Source organism: Bubalus kerabau, chromosome 3, assembly GCF_029407905.1.
Source record: "Bubalus kerabau isolate K-KA32 ecotype Philippines breed swamp buffalo chromosome 3, PCC_UOA_SB_1v2, whole genome shotgun sequence".
Taxonomy (NCBI): Eukaryota; Metazoa; Chordata; class Mammalia; order Artiodactyla; family Bovidae; genus Bubalus; species Bubalus kerabau.
Window position 1 is genome coordinate 55,042,828 of NC_073626.1, and position 22,136 is coordinate 55,064,963.

Consider the following 22,136-nt stretch of genomic DNA (forward strand, 5'->3'; position numbering starts at 1 on the left):
TATTTGATCAAACTATGTGCCTTACACACACAGTACACGTCAGCCACAGAATAAAATATCTAAGAAACGTTCTTTAAGTGGCTCTGAACTTCCCTGCTTTTCAGAGAGTTTAATGATTGGTGGGGACCTGAATAATAGATGTTTGAGTTGAGGAAAATTTTGATAGCACTAATATAACCAGATCTTATGAAATTTAAAATTAACACCCAGCTCTCATCATTAGCACCTGTCTTTCTATACAAGATTAGCATTCAATTATATAATTGTTCCTGTTTTTGAAAAGATAAGTTTAGATGTCTAGACAATTTCATGTCTACAAAATGCTTCATTTGAGGGCGCATTAAAAGAAGTTTAGATTCCCCAGGACTGAGTGTCCTCTTGGAGAACAATGAGTACATTCGTAGAATGCCTTTGCTGGAAGAAGATAAAATATGTCTCATGGCTTTTCCCTACCAATTTTTGGTTCTTTCCCCTACTTCCTCCACGTACACACACACACATACACACACTTTTCCCAATATTAGCTATTTCTTCATTTCCCCCATATTCTAAATTTCTTCATATGTTCAGTTTTTTTCAGAGACCCATGTTATGTTTTCTTTTAAGCAACTGAGTTCTGTGATTCTAAGACAAAGAGATAATTTTAGCTCTAATGTGGAATTGAAGGCATGGTGTTTGGGGAAGGGAAAGATAAAGAATCATGGTATGTTAGATGTATCAATAGCAAGCACCATATTTTCTAGAAGAAGGAAAAGAAGAGAAGGAGGCCGGTAGAGGTGACAAACACATCATTTGGGAGACAGGCATCAATCAATGTGAACAAAGATGAAGGTACAGCCGTGGGAGTACAGATGCAGTCTGGAAAGGAACCTGGTTCCTGGTTGCTCTACCAGGTCACTTGTAGGCAAACAGGTTCCAGTCGAGTTCCTGACAACTGACATTGATAGAGGCAGGGTGTGTTTATCAAGAGACCACCTTTGTCCCTCTGGTGGAAAGAGCAGGCAGTATGGTCCTGTGGATCTAGGACTAGCAGGTCTGACTGATCAATACAGTCTTATTTATAGAACGGCCATTCGTGTGTGTTTTGAGGATGACCAGGGAAGACGTTCCCAGCACAGGCGAGAAGCCCACCTCCTGGTGGCCTCTTGTAGTATACCCAGTAAGGCTGCGCCTGAGTCCCAGTGGACGGACGGCAGAGCCGCCACAGGGGTCTTGCAGTATCAGAGTCACCAGCTTTGTATCCGGTTGCTTCAGGGGCTTTGACCATGCTGAGTCTTGTCCCCACATTCACACGCACAGGACCAGTGCCTCAGTCCTGTGAAAGGAAGAGCGCCGGGCACTAGGAGGTGGCGCCCGGAGGGCTGGGGGGGGGTTCTCACGGGCAGTGAAGCTGTGGGGCAGGGCACTGTGCGCAGCCCCTGTGCCAGTCCGGCCTCTGATCTGTAAGACGGGGCTGGGGGTTTTGGGGGGTGGGGGGCGCTGTGGTGTGGGAGGGTTGTTGGCATTGAAAGAAAGAATGCCTCAAGCAAGAGGCACACTCCAGGAGCAAGTTCTACTGTCTCAGAGAAGCTTGGGAGGAAGATAGTGCTGTGCAGAGGGCTGGGGAAGCCCACTTCAGCACACCCACACAGATCCCACTGGACAGACTGTGGCCTCACTGCTCACCTGCCTCCTGTGTGGCCTAATCTCATCAAATCCAGGGGTCAGGTCAGGAGTTATTTGAATACTCAGACTTTAAAAGCTAACATTGAAAATTCCTGTGCTTAGATACCTAGTCATAGAAAGGCTTTGCTGGAAGTAAGTATGCAAAGTATAAAATGCACATTGTAGGGGATGTCTGCACACAGACCCATGTATGGCCTGAGCCACTGGAGACACTCTGTCCTGGCCCAGCAACACCCAGGTTCCTGACTCGGGGAAACAGAGATAAGAAGTTATTGTTTAAGCTTTTAAGTTTGGGTATGCTTTGCACAGTAGAGGTAAAACACAAAATGTTAGCTGATAGGATATGGCCTGTTTGGAACCCCATCAAAGTGGACCCTTAGGCTTGCCATGGCTCTCTCACTGGGGTCTGGCTGGCTTTTCTCCAAGACACACATCTGGCTCCAATTCTGGGTCAGCCAGTGCTCTTTCAAGGCTGAGTTAGGTTCTTCTGGGATCAGAAAGCTCCTGAGGGATCACTGAATTCTCCACTTACTGGGGAATTCTATCCTTATTGGCACTGAAGAAAGTGGTACACTGGCATCTTGGCAGTTGACTCATAAATTATCATCATTATTTGATCCTCATAAGCCTCATCAATGTTGGGTATCTGGGGGAAAAATCCAGTCTCTGGACCTAAACAGGTGTGGTAACACCTTTCGAAGCCTTGTCCAGGGGCTTGGCTAGCCTCTCCTTCAGGATATTCTGTGCCATCCCCCTTTAACATCACCATAAGTCATGGAGAAAAAGATGGAGTAAGAGTGGATATCTCTCCTAGAGGGTCAATACTCAAGAAATATTCATTGAATGAATATATAAGTTCCTTTTACATGGCTGTAAAGATTATATATATTTATACCTATAGCTATATGCTTCACTTTTCTTTTCTTTTTTTAATTTATTTGGCTGCATCAGCTCTCAGTTGCAGCATGTGGGATCTTTAGTTGTGGCATGCAGGTTCTAGTTCCCTGACCAGGGATTGAACCCGGGGCTCCTGCATTGGGAGCACAGAGTCTTAGCCAGTAGACCACTAGGGAAGTTCCCACTTTTCTATTTAGCATTTTTCTTGAAGTGTCTCCAGGCCACCTGAAGTCTCTGTAGACGTCACTATGAGGGCAGCACCAAGCCCCACTGACAGTGGCCACTTGTGGCTGAGCACTCTACCAGCTAGTCCAAACTTGGTCCACCTGGCATGGCTAGTGGCGTGTATTTGCTTCACAGATCTTTTCTATGCCTATATTTAGGGATAGTTTCTCTATTAATAATAATGCTGAGGTATACATACATTTTCACTTGAAGGCATATCTATTTGCTTTGGACTGATCCTCCAAAGTGGACTCCTTGGGTTAAAAGGCAACTAGAAAGTCCACAGCAGCCATAACGTGTAGGGGTTGGCCCGGCATCATGGCAGAACACAGGTTGAGTGGAAATAGGATATGTTTTGAGTGAGGAGTGCAGTTTTCTGTCGGTAATGTGTGGTATGGAAATGTGGTTGGTAAGGGCAGGGAGGAGGCAAGATTCATAGTGGGTAACATTTAACTTCTCACTATATTCTTTAGGCTTGGGCTTCCCTGGTAGCTGAGCTGGAAAAGAATCCGCCTGCAATATGAGAAACTCTGGTTAGATTCCTGGGTTGAGAAGATCCCTTGGAGAACGATTAGGCTACCTACTCCAGTATATATGGGCTTCCTGGTGGCTCAGTTGGTAAAGAATCTGCCTGCAATGTGGGACCTGGGTTCGATCCCTGGGTTGGGAAGATTCCCTGGAGGAGGATCTTTAGTAATCCACTCCAGTATTCTTGCCATGGACAGAGGAGCCTGGTGGGCTACAATCCATGGAGTCACAAAGAGTCAGACATGACTGAGTGACTAAGCACAGCACATACTGTTTAGGCTTAGGAAATAAGCAATCAAATTACCTGAAGGATTTTAGAATTAAACTTGACAAACGGATACTAATATTCATCTAGAAGGGAAAATGTACAGCAACAGCTAAGAAGAATTTTAGGAATTTTGAAAACTGTATTAATTAAATTGATAGATGGAACAAGAAACAAAAATCTCAGATCTAGAAAAAGCTGATGTACATCTAGGAATATGGTAAATATTGAAGAAAGTGTTTTACATGGGTGGAAAAAAAGAAATATATTAATGTTTAAAGAACTGATTAAAAAATTTGGCAGCTCTCTTTCTCATTATTAGCAAATTTAAATTTCACAAATATTAAAAAATTAAACATTCAAAAAATTATAAAGGTATATTAGAAAATATAGGGGAATATTATATACCTTTGGGGTAGAAAATGGCTGTCTATATACCTATCATCTATTTTATGACTATATTTGTAAGTTACATATGTGACTAAAACAAATGAAAAAGAATGGATGTATTTTTTAAAGATGAAAAAAATATGTAAACTGAAATTGACTTACAATTGTACACTCTAAGAAATTGGAGAAGTCTAATTCCAAATGGGGTCCCCATATGAATTTGCAGGTGTTTTTGAGAGTACTTGCCTTGAAAATCGGAGAAGGTGATGGCATCCCACTCCAGTACTCTTGCCTGGAGAATCCCAGGGACGGAGGAGCCTGGTGGGCTTCCGTCTATGGGGTCGCACAGAGTCGGACACGACTGAAGCGACTTAGCAGCAGCAGCAGCAGCCTTGAAAATGGTCCGTTTTGTTGCTCATTTTGGGATATTTTGATGCATACCACAGATGGTAGAGGAACCCAAGAGAGAAATGAGAGTTGACCAGCAGAACGGGTCAGCCTATTTTTGTTACTGCAAACCTCAACCCTACTCTACACTAGACTGGATCATGGAGAAATTAAGCTATGCTTCTTTTTGTGCCAATCCATTCTATGTACAACAAGATTTGTAAGCCATCATATCCAATAACATTTTGGGTGTACATGTAGGTACAGGGAGTGTTGGTTAGGCTGGTCCCATAGCAAGGCACGGGAATGAGCTTCCACTTGTGGCAGGTTGTACCGAGAGGCTGGAAGCAGCAAAGCCCCTTCTTAGTGGCTGCAAAGCCAGACTTAACACATGCCCGGGGCACTGACCATGGCCATTCAGATGCAACCACAGACCCTGGCAGCCCTATCATTTTGCCACACTTCAAAAACAGGCACTCTCATTCCTCTCTTCTGTTTCTCCTGCTTTCTTTGTTTTCTATTCTTCCTTCTTGTATTGCACACAAAATTCCCCATAAGTAATTTACATGGTCCAGCTAACCACAATCCAACATGTTGTAGTCAGATTTGTCAGAGTTCTTAAAGTAAAGACTGTACCTTTAGAGTGTCATTTACCCAACACAGTAGCAAGTAACCATGCATGACTATTTAAATGTATGTTTATTAAACTAAATAAAATAAAAAACCTAGTCCATCAGTTGTAGTAGTCACATTTCAAGTGGTCAGTAAGCATCTGTGGTTTGTGGTGGCATGTTGAGTGCCTGTCCAGAATATTCCATCATGGCCAGAAGCCCTGCTCTGGAGGCTGGCCTTCGGCAGGTTCGGATATGGGTAGAGTCAGTCAGAGGTGTAGCAGTAGGTCTCAGGTCAAAGGCACGACAATGTTTGCATGTGGGCTTGCATCTAACCTCTGTGGACAGTGGTCAGAGTGTGGAGGCTGTCTTGCATGGAAAGCTGGGCTTGTGGCACAAGTTCCGTTTCCGTGCAGCAGAGAGCAAGGCTAGAGAAGTCCTGGACCCAGTGCTGGCCAGTTTTCTCAGACTGCATTCTCAACACCCTCTGGCAGTCATCTGTACTCTTTGTGCTGCAATTTTTCTCATCCATAAATGACAAAATTTTATTTCTCGGCCAGCTTCTGGCACAGTGTGGAATCCAGTGACTCATTCAGTGAAAGTAGCAGAATGCTAGTTTTCTGATACCTAGGCTAGTATTTTGGTTACTGGAAGACTCACTAAGGGAAAAAGAATGAACTCATTGGCAAGTTCTATTGAGAAAGGAAATACTGTGAGGACTTCTCTGGTCATCCAGTGGCTAAGACTCCACACTCCCAATGCAGGGGACCTAGGTTCAATCCGTGGCTAGGCAATTAGATCCTACATCATGCAACTAAGAGTTCACATCAACTGTGTCTGTTGGGACTGACCCTGGTAGTTGTCTGTACTATATTTCAGACCTCTCCTCTGTCAGTGGCAGTGTTTTGAGGTACATGTATCATGATTTATTCAACCAGGTCTTCTGTGGATGGAGGTTTAAAATCCTTCCAGTTTTCACTATTAAACATCATATTGACATAAATACAGTTGTTTATTTACCTTTGTGAACTTTTGTGGGTCTCCAAGATCTAGTCTTAGAATTGTTGGATCAGAAAGCATTTACATTTTAAGTTTTGGTGGTGATTATCAAATTATCCTCCCCCCAAATCTTGTCAGTTAACATATCTGCAGAAATTTAATGAAAGTGGCTGTTTCCCCAACCTTATATTCAGGATGTGTCCTCAAACTTTTCAGACCTTGCTAGGTATCTTTTTTGCTTGAATTTGCAAATTTTTAATAATTGATTAGGTTGAGAATTTATCATATGCTTATAGCCAAGTGTATTCCTTCTTCTCTGAGAAAACATTCACATCCTTTGTCATTTTTCCACTGAACATTTTACCCCTTTCTTTGAAAATGTTCTTTGCCTATGAGAACAAAAGCAATCATTAATTTTAGGGTCTAAGAAGACTCAAGCTTAACGGTGTGGACAATTCAGAACTGATGATGAGATGGCCCCAGGAGCTTCCACCTGAGTGAGTGGTGAGAGCCCTGGACCCTACAATGGAGGGGTCTAGTGAGCCACAGATGGATGCTAAGTCCAAGGTCACCAACCAACTCATAGATTTTCAGTGGAAGCTGGGTATGGCTGTGAGCTTGGACAGCTGCAGATCACTTAAGTATCCTTATGTTACAGTGATGCTCAAGGTGGAACAAGTCCTTTGAAATGACAATTCCACAGTGTCAGGATTTCTACAGACAGTTCAAGGAAATTGCTGCAATTTTTGAAACTGTGTGAAAACTGATTACTTGGTTGATGAATTGCTACCATCATTCTAAAATCATGGACTTCACTTTCTGCAACAAAACTGCCTAAGGATCAAATGATATTTATTGAATGAAAATTGCACCTTTGATTTTCCATTTTCCTTAAATAATAAAAGAAATCAGATAAATAGGAAAACAAGGACCAATGAAAACTTATATGCTCTGACTCATTCATGCCACTTACATGGATTTATTCTTTAAAAAAGACTAAAAGTTCAGTAGAAAGCAAGAGCTATGTGTCCAATAGTACTCATTTCTAAAAAATGGAAACAACTAAGCCTTAAAAATGAAAACTATTTGCAAATGGAAAATGATTCTGATATAATACTGAATGAAATAGAGTCAAAATGTAAACTATCTGCATGATAAAAACAACCATGGAAAAATATGCATGCAAATAGTTTCAGGCAAGTGGCCTCTTCCTGGAAGAGAATATGGAAAAGTGAAAACAATGGTGTGTAAGAGAGGTAAAATTGCAGGAGACTCTTCCAGTGAAAAACAGTGAACAAATCAAGAGATAAAGTCTAGGGAGCTGGAGAGGTTGGGAGCAAGGTCTATAGAGTGAAGGAGCTTGCTATGTGCTGTCTGATGTACTGGCCTGTGCAAGACCTGCAAAGGACCACCCTCACACACACCTTGCACTTCCCAGCATCAGTCACTGACCTATGACTCATGGTCTTTTTCATGGCTATCTATGTTTTAAATCTATCTTTCTTAATATTGTTTTCTGATTTGACTTTTTGAATATAAACATTCCTTCTACTTGGTTGCTTAACAGCAATATTTTGCTAGTAATAGTTTCTTAAACACATATAAAAATTAATAGCAAACTATTAATATAAAAAGTTTTTCGTCAGAGTCTCCGTAATCAACCCATCACCTCCAGGAACACATCACAGACCAGGGAACACAGGAGACTAAAGGAACTGCATTTTTGCTTGAAACATTGATTCTGTTAATAAACTAAGTTTAGACAAGATTCTAATCAGCAGAGATATTTCTGGGACACAACCTCTTTGTGGCTTTGCTTCTGAGCCCTGTGCTGGGTTAGCAAGTCTGCAAATGGCTAAAAGCTGCACTGAACAAGTGCTGGCCCTCTAGCTCCAGCACGGTTCTCAGCAACAGACATCAGCCAGAAAAACCAGGGGTTATGTTACAGGAAGGGGGACCCTTTCCAGGGACCAAAAATTGGCTCTTGTCTAACACTCAGAAATGAACTGTCCAAGGAGACACATGTGCTGACAAAGCAAAAGACTTTATTGGGAAGGGGCACCCGGGTGGAGAACAGTAGGGTAAGGGAACCCAGGAGGACTGCTCTGACATGTGGCTCACAGTCTTGGCTTTTATGGTGATGGGATTAATTTCTGGGTTGTCTTTGGCCAATTGTTCTGACTCAGGGTGCTTCCTGGGGGCACACACATGGCTCAGCCAAGATGGATGCCAGCAAGAAAGATTCTGGGAGGTGGTAGGACACTTGGCATCTCCTTTTGACCTCTCTGGAATTCTTCCAGTTGGTGGTGGCTTGTTAGTTCCGTGTTCCTTACCAGAACCTCCTGTCATAAAATACCTCATGCAAATGGTTATGGTGTTTTCCGGCCAGAGTGGGTGGTTTCAGCCAGTGTGCTTCTCCTGAAAGTTAGAGATGACAGTTAGGCTAGCAAGAATTTATTCACAGGGATGGGAGAGGTTGTTTCTTTCCTTATAAAGACTGTTAGCCCAAATTAAGTATTGGGTAAGATTTTTTTGGGTAATAAATTTTTGGGTAAGAGTTTTTGGGTAATAATTCTTTGGAATTCTGGATCAAAACAGCAGCTCTGGAAGAACACTTAGAAACAAAGAGCACTTAGATGCAGGATCCAAATTTGGCTGTAGGTGCCCCAGTATCCAGAGCACTTGCAGCCCTATTGAGGGCGGCACGCCTGGCTTCCCTGTGCATCACCAACGCCTGGAGCTGCTCACACTCATGTCCATCGAGTCGGTGATGCCATCCAGCCATCTCATAATTACTGTTTAATACTAAAGGTGAGGATACTTGTCCTGTCTTCTGTTTCTACATTATCTGGCTCCACTCTTTTCCTCTAGAAAATTAGTGGATATACGGAAAGCCAGGGATATGTTAGCCTGGAGAATAAATAATTACAAAAGGGCTCTTCTCCAATCAAATGTCATTCAGTAGATTTTACTTATTACTTTTACCCCCCCCCCCCATTTGTTTGCATTAGCACACAGTTTCATTGACAACTTTTTTTCCCCCAGTGATCTTAAAATTGAGATGAAGAAGAAGTGAATGTGATGAAGTTAGTTCACATTGTGGAAATGGCAAGCACAAGCTCATGACTGTTTGTCCACAACAGCTGTTGCAGATGTTTCCACTACACAGTAGAGGGTGTCTGTGGGGATGACCCACCCCACACATTGGTCTGAGAGTCGCAGCAGGCAAAGCTCTACCTTATTGCTACTGAGTCCCTTGGAAATGAATATTTACCACTTCCTTTTGTGACTTTGGTCAATGCTGAAAAATTCTGACTCCCAGAAACTTTTCACATTGGTCTTTGTATCTGGTCTTATTTTCCATTTTAACCTGATGTTGAATATCCAGCATTTCTCAAGTTGAGGTAAGAAGTTGGAGGCCTAGACAACACACTTTCTGTCTGTAAGGGAGCATCCTTGGAGGAGTATGACATCTGGATTCTCATACCTGCTCTCTTTCACAGGGGGGCTGCCGAGTGGAGCAGTTTCATCAATTACCACCATGCTTATGTGAGTCACGGTGCCTTTGCAGAACCCTAAATATCCTGTCTTCCAACAAAGGACATCATGGCTTAGTAAGGGAAACTCCCAGTGGAGATATAACAGATCGATTGCCACACTGGCCCATGTAGCACCCACAGTTGAATGCGGACCCACTCCCCCAAGCTTTTTCATGTATGCTGCTCCTGACCCACATGCCTCCACCTGTGTTCTGCCTGTTTTCTCTTTCCTTAGTTTTTTGTGTTTTGTAGGGAAAGAGCACGTGATCATGTAAAGAAGTGGTACCAGATAAAACTATAGAAATACTGAAAAACACACATGCACAAAAGTGTGTTCAGTACAAAGAATCTCCCTCCTAGTTCAGACCCCAAACCGAGGCCCTCTCTATAGCAAGCTTCTCATTTGTCCTTTCAGAAGTATTCAAGTGTGTACAAGTTGTATGTATAACCCTCTTGTTTAAACAACTGGGGCATTCTATGCTCATCCTTTTTTATGTACAGTGTGACCTTGGCACTAACCAAGATGAGTCAGGCTTTCTTTGTGCACCCAAGGGACATGAAGGCAGGATCCCAGACACGGGTTATGAATGGTGGCTTGTGAATGCGCAGAGAGCAGCGATGGCTACCAGGACCCAGGGTCACACGGGCCTGGTGTCTGTTTTCCTTTTTAATTGGGGTATTAGGTAGCTCTGGAGTATGCTGTAGATCAGTGTTTCCTCATGTAGGATGTTGCTTCAGTTTCTTATGCTGCTGTGACATATCACCACAGACTTAGTAGCTAAAAGCAGCACAATTTATCTTACAGTTCTGTGCTTCAGGAGTCTGACATTGCTCTCACAGGCTAAATCAAGGTGCTAACAGGGCTGTGTTATATTCTGGAGACTCTAGAGGGCCATTTCCTTGCCTTTTCCAGCTTTGAAGCTTCCCGAATTCCTTGACTCTCGGCCCCTTCCTCCATTTCTCCAATCTTCAAAACCAGAAGCATTGCATCTTCAGATCTCTCTTTCTGACCTTGCTTCCATCCTCATAGCTCCTTCTCTGCCTCTTTCTTCCACATTTGAGGAGCCTTGTGATTTCATATCTTAGATAATCCAGGATAATTTCCCCTTTGCTGTATAACCTAGCATATTCACAACTTCCAGGGTTTAGATAGGGACATGTTAGGAGGGCCATTAATTTGCCTACTACAGATGTCAATTCCTATTACATGAAAAAGAGGAATGAAGTTTTCTGTTGAAAAGTTTATTTTCAAATAAACACAAGAGTCTTTGATACCCTGAGGTACACTGCATCTTTTCAAAAGAGTTCTCCAAAGTGATGGGGTCTTGTGTCAGATCAACACCTACCCTTCACACCTGCCTGAAAGCCAGGAAGCTGCCTGCAAACCACAGGCTAGGGCTTCCTGGCTAGGAGGCCGGTGAGACAGCCCTGGGACAGCTGTTCCCACCTACTCCAGCAGGTCCCCAGGGAGGGCCCCAGCCCACCGGCTCTGTGCTTCTGGCAGCCCAGGCTGCAGCCACTTCTGGTGCAGACCTACAGCCTGTGCAATGCCCTGTTAGAAGCTCTCCTCATCTCAATTTTCCGGTGCCCTCCCCGTCACCTCAAGCAGACTCGAGAGTCCACGTGCATCCACAGAGCTGCTAAGTGAAGCCCGCTCCTGTGAAGGCAGTGGTACTTTCTGAACAGCGGCTGTTGATCCACTAAATGCGTAAGATTGCCATCTTGCCATGCCTACTCCCTGAAAGAGACTTCCGGTAATGGGGGCCTGGTGGTAAGACCAGCAGGCACAATAAGGGCTAGGACCTGGTGGGGGTGGGGTTTGCAGGGACAGAGCCAGGGGAGTGCAGTCTGCGCTCTCAGGGTGGGGCTCGGTCGGTGGCCTGGTCACTGGCCACTGCCCCTGATCGCCCCTGCACCTTGCCACCTTAGGGGACATGGTTCAGGCCCATCTGGTGGCCGCCCTAAAGCCCTTGCCTTCCTGCACCCACAGGAACCTCTCTCCCGGCTCTCCGCCGACTTTCCTCCTAGCCCTTCATGAGTTTCTTCTCTACTAGTTCCTCTGCCAGTCCCTTAAAGAGTGTGTGTGTGTGTGTGTGTGTGTGTGTTAGTTGCACAGTCGTGTCCGACTCTTTGCTACCCCAGGGACTGTTTCCCGCCAGGCTCCTCTGTCATTGGAATTCCCCAGGCCAGAATATCGGAGTGGGTATTCCTTTCTCCAGGGGAACTTGCGGACCCAGGGATCGAACCCACGTCTCCTGAATTATAGGCAGATTCTTTACCATCTGAGCCACCAAGGAAGACTCTTATCAATTCCAGGGGCTTCCAAAGGTTGTTCTCCATTCTCCACAGGAAGAAAGGGTTTTCTTAGTTCATTTACAGCAACCCCCGCCTTACCCTCCATACAAAATAAAAACTTCCTGACAACTATTCTTTCCCTTAACTGGAGAAGTGTTTTAATGTTTTCTGTTTTTTTTTTTTTTCTTTTTTTAACGCTGGTAATATCCCCCAGACTTGATTTCACAGTACACCGCGGGGTGTCCAGCAGTTTGGAAAGCACATAAGCCCTGGGTTACACTACTGGAGCCGTTTGCAGGGAGCACTGTTCAGAAGGGAGTGTGTCCTGCGCTACCACTGCCAGCCTTCCGCCAGTGCCAGGATCTGTCACTGCCTGGGTGTGTATGTTATCATGCTTGGTTCTTGCAGATCTTGTGGTGAGGGTATTTCCTCCCCCATTTTTCAGACTAAGAAATTCACTCTTGGGTGTATAAAGTGCCTTAGGATGGACCTTTGTTGGCAAATGTGGGTATTTTTTAAAACAATGATCTCTACATAATTGTAATCTGCATCGCCTGCATCTGTATAAAGTGCCTCAGGATCATGAAGTTACTTGGTGATGAAGCCCAGAAATACCAGCATCCTCTGCACTGAGTGCCATATGGGATTAGGAGGACAGGATCCTGAACCCACATTTTTATATCCTCTAGTATCCACATTAGAAAAGCAAAAAGAAAGACCTGGAATTACTTTTAATAATGTATTTTATGTAAACAAATGTATCAGAAATATTATCATTTAAACATGTAATTGACACAAGCACTTATTATATTAATACATTTTACTTATCTTAAAAATTTGGTGAGAATTTTCACTTACAGCACATCTCAATGCCTCAGGTGGGTGCTGGCTGCCACCTTGGATGCCATGGCTCCAGAGCCACAGTTTCTGGGCTTGCTCCTGATTGTGTCAGGCACATTATTAACATCTCAATGTCTCAATTTTTTTTGTGTAGAAAATGGAGGCAAAGTAGCAATTTTATAAGGTTGTGGAGAAGATAAAATGGGAGAACCCTTTCCCACAAGGAGAAGGCAATGGCACCCCACTCCAGTACTCTTGCCTAGAAAATCCCATGGACGGAGGAGCCTGGCAGACATGACTGAGCGACTTCACTTTCACTTTTCACTTTCCACTTTCATGCATTGGAGAAGGAAATGGCAACCCACTCCAGTGTTCTTGCCTGGAGAATCCCAGGGACGGGGGAGCCTGGTGGGCTGCTGTCTTTGGGGTCACACAGATTCGGACACGACTGAAGCGACTTAGCAGCATTCCCACAAATGGCTCATCATAGCCTCACAATTTTTAAGGCTATTTGCATAACTGTTGGATTCAGGAAGATTTCGGAGTCAGATCCGCTTAGGTTCAACCACCACTCAAACCTGATTTTAGGTTGATCACTTCCTCAAGCTTGACTCCTCATCTGCAGCCTATGACCTTCGAGCAGTGAGCAGCTGCTCTTCTCTCCTTCCTCTCCTGGTCTCCTCCCTGGCCCAGATTGCACCTCTTACATTGTCAGTTAAGTCAGCCCATGAACATGTCCTAACTCAGAATCATGGATTTGCCAGATTAAAAATGAAGTTATTCTGCACTGCCTTACCGAGGAGTTCCTTCAGATGGAAGGGAGCCACTGGGAAGGGGGCAGACAAGGCTTAGCAAGGCTTACAATTATCTAGAGAGATCATCGTTTAAAAAAACGCCCACATTTGCCAACAAAGGTCCTTCTAGTTAAAGCTATGGTTTTTCCAGTAGTCATGTATGGATGTGAGAGTTGGGCTGTGAAGAAAGCTGAGCACTGAAGAACTGATGCTTTTGAACTGTGGTGTTGGAGAAGACTCTTGAGAGTCCCTTGGACTGCAAGGAGATCCAACCAGTCCATCCTAAAGGAAATCAGTCCTGAATATTCATTGGAAGGACCGAAGCTGAAGCTGAAACTCTAATACTTTGGCCACCTGATGCGAAGAACTGACTCATTGGAAAAGACCCTGATGCTGGGAAAGATTGAGGGCAGGAGGAGAAGGGGATGACAGTGGCTGAGATGGTTGGGTGGCATCACTGACTCAGTGGGCATGAGTTTGAGTAAACTCCGGGAGTTGGTGATGGACAGGGAGGCCTGGCATGCTGCAGTCCATGGGGTCACAAAGAATTGGATACGACTGAGCGACTGAAATGAACTGAACTGAACTGAAGGGAGCACTTCAGACCAACTAATCAGGACCTCTGGAAGTTGGGCCAGTCCCACACAGAGGATGCCAGTGAGAACCAAGGTGAAAAGCTCGAGTTTTCAGTCATTCTCAGAAAGGCATGGAATATAGTCTTACTTAGAAATACTGCTGCTGCTGCTAGGTCGCTTCAGTCGTGTCTGACTCTGTGTGACCCCAGAGACGGCAGCCCACCAGGCTCCCTCGTCCCTGGGATTCTCCAGGCAAGAACACTGGAGTGGGTTGCCATTTCCTTCTCCAATGCATGAAAGTGAAAAGTGAAAGTGAAGTCACTCAGTTGTGTCCAACTCTTGGCGACCCCGTGGACTGCAGCCTACCAGGCTCCTCCGTCCATGGGGTTTTCCAGGCAAGAGTACCGGAGTGGGGTGCCATGGCCTTCTCTGACTTAGAAATACTAGATGGTGACTAATCAGGAGACTTTGTTTCCTCATCTGTGTTTTCATGACTTCCAAAGTTCTGACAATGTGGCCTACTACCAGAACACCAGGTGAAAATTGAGAGGTTTGGGATCTCTAATGTCCTGTCTGGGTAAGTACTTTGCTGTAAACATCTTTTTTTGTTGCTGTTGTAAACATCTTTGCCACAAACATTCTTGTCAAATAACTGATAAGGCAATTTTACCTTAAAAGTTAAAGTAACAATAAGTAAATAGTGTACGTATCCATGGCAATACTGCACAAATAACTATTTTATTCTGTGGATTGTACCTAAGCACTTATCTTCCAGGTCTTTTGTTCACTGTGTTTTATAAACATATTTTTTTACTTGTTGATTTGTCATTGCACATTTTCACTGAAATGTCCTTCCGTAAGAGAGGTGTCAGTTCCCAAACACTAGGATGTGTGTTTGTTCATTCTCTGTGTTGCACTGTGAACTCTTCCATAGTGCTTGTTCCTGGCAGATTGTCTTATGTTCATTGGCAGACATTCTAAAGTTCTGTGGGGAATGTGATTTCAACTCTGTGCCTTCAAGACCCTTGGCCTCTTTCTCATGCAAGGTAGTGTGTTTCAAAGTAAACCAACTTCTGGGGCAGATCATTGTCATTTGTCAGCTTGATAAACCACTAATAATGTCATTAACTGGAAGAGATCCTAATGGATTTCAACCAGTTGAAACTAAACTGCCAAACAGTTATTTTACCTTTCATGGAAAAAATGCCTTATGGCCTGTCAGTTGTGAGGCAAAAATGTTTGCAGCAAAATCCTTTGGGTGAAAGTACCTAGAATCCTCTAATAGAGTTTTGTTTAGCTGTGTTGCAATTTGTCTACTGTTTTTGGGTTAAAAAACTGAAGTCTAGCCAAATTTAGTAGCTTACATAGAAGAAAACTTAATTTTACATTAGTTTGATTTTATTACAAATCATTAAAATATAAATATACAAATAATTAATAAAACCACCTCATTGATTTTATTTGTAATGCCAAGCATCCTTCTGGAAGTTTCTTATTATATAGGATGAAGGGATTCTTGAGTCCATGGTGTCTGAAGCCCTGCATCATAAGAAGGCCTGATGTCTTTGGTAGCACTTCAGCATTTACAAAGCAATTTTTCCACTGGTTTTCTCCAAATGCAGATCTTATTAAGTCCAGTCACAGGAACGTGAAAGGTGCTGTCGGCGTAATCAGCAAGGCCATATGAAAGCCGTGGGTGAACTGCTATTCAGAAACCTTATTGAGCTCTGATGCCCCCCGGCCTGTTCACCTCCTCGCCTCACTTTTCTTATCTGTAAAATGAGGGCTGTACTGATTATTGTGGGCTTCTCTGGTGGCTCAGTGGTAAAGAATCCACCTGCCAATGCAAGAAATACAGGTTCAATCCCTAGGTCAAGAAGAACTCCTGAAGAAGGAAATGGCAACCTACTCCAGTATTCATGTCTGGGAAATCCCAGAGAAGCCTGGAGGGCTCCAGTCCATGGGGTTGCTAAAGGGTTGGACACGACTGAGCGACTAAACAACAACAACAACAACAACAACAACAGTGAGTATTGTAGAGGAAGTAAGTTCCTTCCAAAATAGAGTCCTCTCCACAAAACAGAGAAGATAGCAAGCAGTTTTACTAGTGAATATGCATATCAGTGTACAGTGCATTTCAGGTTATCTGTGAAAAGAGATAGCAAAGGATATTCTACCCACTTATACAGCTGAGCTGCCACAGCCATTCTATGACACCCTATTTTTAACCATGACTTACATAAACTCTCACAGTTAATGCACCTCACCTTCTCATTAGAGGACGTGACAGCATCTAAACTCACTTGGAAATCAGAAAACCACTTGCACCAGTTAAATGCCTCTATCCAATGGAATCATAAATTTCTATTACAGTCTTCCCTGCTAGCAGATGGTTACAGCTCCAAGAAAGGTACTTAGGTTACACTGTCCAGTGACAGGGAGAGTGAGGTGTCACCTCAGGTGTTTACATTTCAAAAGGGATGAACCCCAGACGATTGTGAAATAGTTCTGGGTTATAAAACTAGCAAATGGCTTATCTTGATGAAAATTTATACAGATGTCAAAAGATTCATAGTCACTAAGTTTCTCATAGAAATGGTCTAGGAAAGGGAGAAAACAGAAATAATTTGTTTAAAAATGTATCCTAACAGTATTAAATAAGATAATGTGTGTGATGCATCTAGCCCATAGAAAAAGCTCTATAACATAGAAAAGCTCTATAACAAAAAATATTCAGAGATCATATGCTGAAGTAATTTTCCTTGTATTTATGTTCACTATATAGGATTTCTTAGATGTTGAGGAAAACTACAGCCTGATCACACAAGCTCTCAATCTAGAACATATGGACCAGAAACTAACTTTTTTATCCTTTGGTGACTGGTGAGAGAGGACGGGGAGGTTGGGAACTGGTTGTGACTAATGTGCTAAGGGTGTCTTAGGTCTAGGATTTTTCTCCTCTTGTTTAATCGTCCTAGAAATTCTGAGGTAACTATCATCACCCATGCGTAGATAAGATGAAACACGAGCCACTCAAGGACCAGTCCAGATTGCATGAGTGGGAAGGAACTGACTACCTGACCCCAGGGGCAGACTTTCCCTCCACTCTTAGGGGCCCCCCTGGGAACTGGCCCAAGGCCTTGGGTCTTTAATAAAGACCATAACATTACTTCAGACTCCTCTAGAAATTTTGCTAAATGCTTAGGTTTAATAAATACCCATTTTGGACATATAGACTGTGTTCCATCTTCAAATTTCTTATTCAATTAGCTATCAAGTTAAGAAGAAAAAAGAGAATTTTATTTGAGCCAAGCTGGGCTGGAAGAAGCACAAGCTGGAATCAAGATTGCCAGGAGAAATATCAATAACCTCAGATATGCAGATGACACCACCCTTATGGCAGAAAGTGAAGAGAAACTAAAGAGCCTCTTGATGAAAGTGAAAGTGGAGAGTGAAAAAGTTGGCTTAAAGCTCAACATTCAGAAAACGAAGATCATGGCATCCGGTCCCATCACTTCATGGGAAATAGATGGGGAAACGGTGGAAACAGTGTCAGACTTTATTTTTTGGGGCTCCAAAATCACTGCAGATGGTGACTGCAGCCATGAAATTAAAAGACACTTACTTCTTGGAAGGAAAGTTATGACCAACCTAGATAGCATATTCAAAAGCAGAGACATTATTTTGCCAACAAAGGTCCATCTAGTCAAGGCTATGGTTTTTCCACTGGTCATGTATGGATGTGAGAGTTGGACTGTGAAGAAGGCTGAGTGCCGAAGAATTGATGCTTTTGAACTGTGGTGTTGGAGAAGACTCTTGAGAGTCCCTTGGACTGCAAGGAGACCCAGCCAGTCCATTCTGAAGGAGATCAGCCCTGGGATTTCTTTGGAGGGAATGATGCTAAAGCTGAAACTCCAGTACTTTGGCCACTTCATGTGAAGAGTTGACTCATTGGAAAAGACTCTGATGCTGGGAGGGGTTGGGGGCAGGAGGTGAAGGGGACGACAGAGGATGAGATGGCTGGATGGCATCACTGACTTGATGGACGTGAGTCTGAGTGAACTCTGGGAGTTGGTGATGGACAGCGAGGCCTGGCGTGCTGCAGTTCATGGGGTCGCAAAGAGTCAGACACGACTGAGTGACTGAACTGAACTGAACTGAACTGAAGGATACATACATGCTGCATGCAAACACATGCAAAGAGAGCAACAAGTCAGCATGACTCTTACAGAGCTAGGAAAGAACTCTATCCTTTTTTTCAAGAAGGTATTAAATAATTTATTGATTACACATGATAATGGATTATACACAAACTTCATTCCCATCTATAACTTTATCTGGTAACATAAGTCAACTAGATATATTGCATAGGATGTGCCAACAATCATATTAATAACCAAAAACTCCATGACTCTGCTTGGGTGACCCTTTTAACGGTAAACTCCAGGTCACAACATGTTAACTAACTGTCAGTTCAACTACATCAAGGTTTCTGAAGACAATGGTTTCTACCCTCAAGCAGGTTGTAAATAAATTTTGAATAGAACCTGGCATCACCCTGAAGGAATTCTAACTTCACACTGTTGATATAGTTTACCAAAATGTCTTCAGAGTAGACTAACTTTACACAGCACATTTTTAAAAAAGACACAGTTATTCAGCATCATAATCAAACTATTGCATTCAGCAGTTAACAATATGGGTACACAAAAAAGCTACATTAAAATCCTTTTTTGGACTGCTTTACACTTAACACAGAACAGAAACTGAACTAACCTGTCATACAGTTTGTCACACGTAGAGTCCTCGAGTTTTTTTTGCCCATACACAGCGAGTCTTGTCTAAAACAAGTCTACTTTGCAGCAGTTAGGCCCTGCCACCACTGTGTTTCACTGAGTTGATAAATCTGTTGTAACCTGTAGCTTCCCTGTCACTTCTCTGACTCTCCTGCTAAGCTTTGTTTCCTGGCTGTAATTAGAACCGTCTGCCACCGCCATAAATACAGATACTGCTGGAACCTTGGCCAGGACTTCTGCCTCCCAAGTTTCCTCCTTTCATGGTTCCAAAATTTGAAGACTGATTGTTGTAAGTGCCAAAGTCCCTGTAACTTCCACCATATCCAAAATTGCTTCCATTACCACTGCCAGAACCACTTCCACATCCTCTATTGTTATAGATGTCATGGCTGCCTCTCCCACCATAGCCACTGCCCTGGTTTCCATAACGCTGTCCATCACTTCCACAGCCTCTGCCTTCTCCAGCATAACCAGGACTGCCTGCTCCATAACTACCATGATTATCAAATCCATTATAGCCATCTCACGACCGCCATATCCGCCACTACCAGGGCTGCCAGCAAAGCCACCTCAACCACTGAAGTTCCTTCAAAACCAAAGTTGTCATTTCCACCAAAACCACCTGTGAGCACCACCAAAGTTTCCAGAACAATGTGACTTCCTTGACAAGATGAAGCACTAGCCATTTCTTGCTTAGATAGGGCTTTCCATACTTCATAGTTACAGCCTTTCACAGTGTGTATGTTAAGTCTCTTTAGTCGTGTCTGACCCTTTGTGACCCCATGGACTGTAGCCTACCAGGCTCCTCTGTCCATGAGATTCTCCAGGCAAGAAAACTGGAGTGGGTTGCCGTTTCTTTCTCCAGGGGATCTTCCTGACCCAGGGATCGAACCTGCATCTCCAGGTTTTCCTGTATTGGCAAGCGGATTCTTTATCACTAGCACCACCTGGGAATTCCATTCACAGTGCGGTATATTTCTGAATGACTATAGGAGGCATTGTCTATAGAGTCATGTCTTGGCTATAGAGTCATGGTCATCAAAGCAAAACCTCTTTTACCACTGCCTCAATCATTCATGATTTCAATCACTTCAAATTTCCCACACTGTTCAAAATAAACTCTTAGGTGATATTCTTCAGTGTCTTCTTTAATACCACTAACAAAAATCTTTTTCATAGTTAAGTGGGCACCAGGTCTTTGAGAGTCTTCTCTTGAGACAGCCGTCTTTGGTTCCACAACTCTTCCATCCACCTTGTGTGGCCTTGCGCTCCTCTCTGCACCCACCTCCTGCACGGTGGCATATGTGAGAAGCCTGAAGCCTCTAGAGCACTTGGTGTTTGGATCCCATATCACCACTGATAGGCCATGAGGGTTCCCCACTGCTCAAAATGGTTCCTTAGACTTCCATCAGTTGTTTCAAAGCTCAAACCTCTGATGAAGAACTTGCCAAATTGCTTGGGCTCTTTAGGAGACTCTGACAGCAGTAAAGGGTGAAAATTTTAATGATACTTACTTGGTAGTATCCACGGACAGAAAACAGAATAGTGATTTAAGACGTTACAGTGCTAGTGTCAGAAGAAAAATAAAAGCAATTGATCTTTCCAGGTGAGTAGGTGCTCCCACCTTTGAGGAGCTCTAGTTAATGTGTAATGCAGATACACGTTGCATGTTAGGGAGGAAGGGAGGGGATCCAGACAAACACACAGACAGAATTTCATGCTTAATCTTTTCTTGTCCTGCTTTAAAATATACACTTTATTTCAACATCTTTTGGTCATTAATTTTTCAATAGAAAGCATTAGTGATCAAATATTTGGTCCCCTGATACCAGAATAGTTATTTACCTGCCATGGATCCATCATGTCCCTCAATGCCCGGTCTTTATAGCTCAGTTCTCTCTCTCCTTTTAGGGGTTAATCTAGTGGAATGCTTGGCAAGGACTGATAGTTAATTCTAGGTTGTCCAATAGGATGTACACTAATTTTATCCTCTATGTGCATTGTGCATGCCCATTATTTTATATCAGGCCTCCCAGGTGGCTCAGTGGTAAAGAATCCACCCATCAAGCAGGAGATGCATGTTTGAGCTCTGGGTCAGGAAGATCCCTTAGAGAAGGAAATGGCAACCTGCTCCAGTATTCTTGCCTGTGAAATCCTATGGACAGAGGAACCTGGCAGGATACAGTCCATGGGGATTGCAAAAGAGTCAGACATGACTTAGTGACTAACCAACAACAACAGAGATAGGATCAAGTCATTTAGACATCATTGTTTTAGTTGGAGTTTTGAATATACATTGGGAGGCATGAGAGGCTGTTATTCTATAGATGATATAGGACACAGTCAATATAACTAACAACAATAACAAAGTCAGAAGCAGAGACTGAATCCATGAATCCCCAGAACTGAACCATCTGCCCAAGATTTCATTTAGATTAGAAAGGGGATCCTTCAATACGGAAATTTTATTTTGTATATGAGTCATTAGATGGTTGTATTAGAGAAGCACAACATTGTCTGGATTATAGTATGTTTTCCCCTGCAAAGTAGTTTTGAAAATCAAGAACTGTTAGGTTTTGCAACATTTTGTCATCACAGAAACTTCAGAATTAATTAAGTAGGTGAATTGAATGTAGGAAACAAACATGAATGTATATGCTGATGTGGAAACATTTTATAGATCATAGGAATATCTGAACAGTCAGTGATAAGAATTATGAAGGACTTATATTGGCCTTGTATTGACCAAGGAATCTGATGACAAACCCAACAATCAGTTAAAACAGTTCTTCTGTCACCAAAAAAGATGTCCTTTTCATCATAGGGGACTGGAATACAAGATTAGGAAATCAAAAGATACCTGAAGTAACAGGCAAGTTTGGCCTTGGAGTACAAAATGAAACAAGGCAAAGGTTAGCAGAGTTTTGTCAAGAGAACACACTGGTCATAGCAAACATCCTTTCCCCAAAACATAAGAGATATCTCTACACATAGACATCACTAAATAGTCAATACCAAAATCAGATTGATTATTTTCTTTGCAGCCAAAGATGGAGAAGCTCTATATAGTTAATAAAAACAAGACCTGGAGCTGACTGTGGCTCAGATCATGAACTCCTTATTGCAAAATTCAGGCTTAAATTGAAGAAAGTAGGGAAAACCACTAAGTCATTCTGGTACGACTTAAATCAAATCCCTTATGATTATACAATGGAGGTGACAGATTCAAAGGATTAGATCTAGTAGACAGAATGCCTGCAGAACTAGGGATGGAGGTTTATACCATTGTATAAGAGATAGTGACCAAAAACATCCCAAAGAAAAAGAAAC

At 43.0% G+C, this 22,136-nt stretch overlaps 1 protein-coding gene and 1 pseudogene across 1 annotated transcript in view; one reads left to right on the forward strand and one right to left on the reverse strand.

The window, feature by feature from the left end:
- TUBGCP5 (tubulin gamma complex component 5) overlaps positions 1-22,136 on the reverse strand; it is a 294,174-nt gene that overhangs the window by 123,603 nt on the left and 148,435 nt on the right. The window lies entirely within an intron of this gene.
- LOC129646120 (COMM domain-containing protein 6-like) lies at positions 6,493-6,727 on the forward strand (annotated as a pseudogene).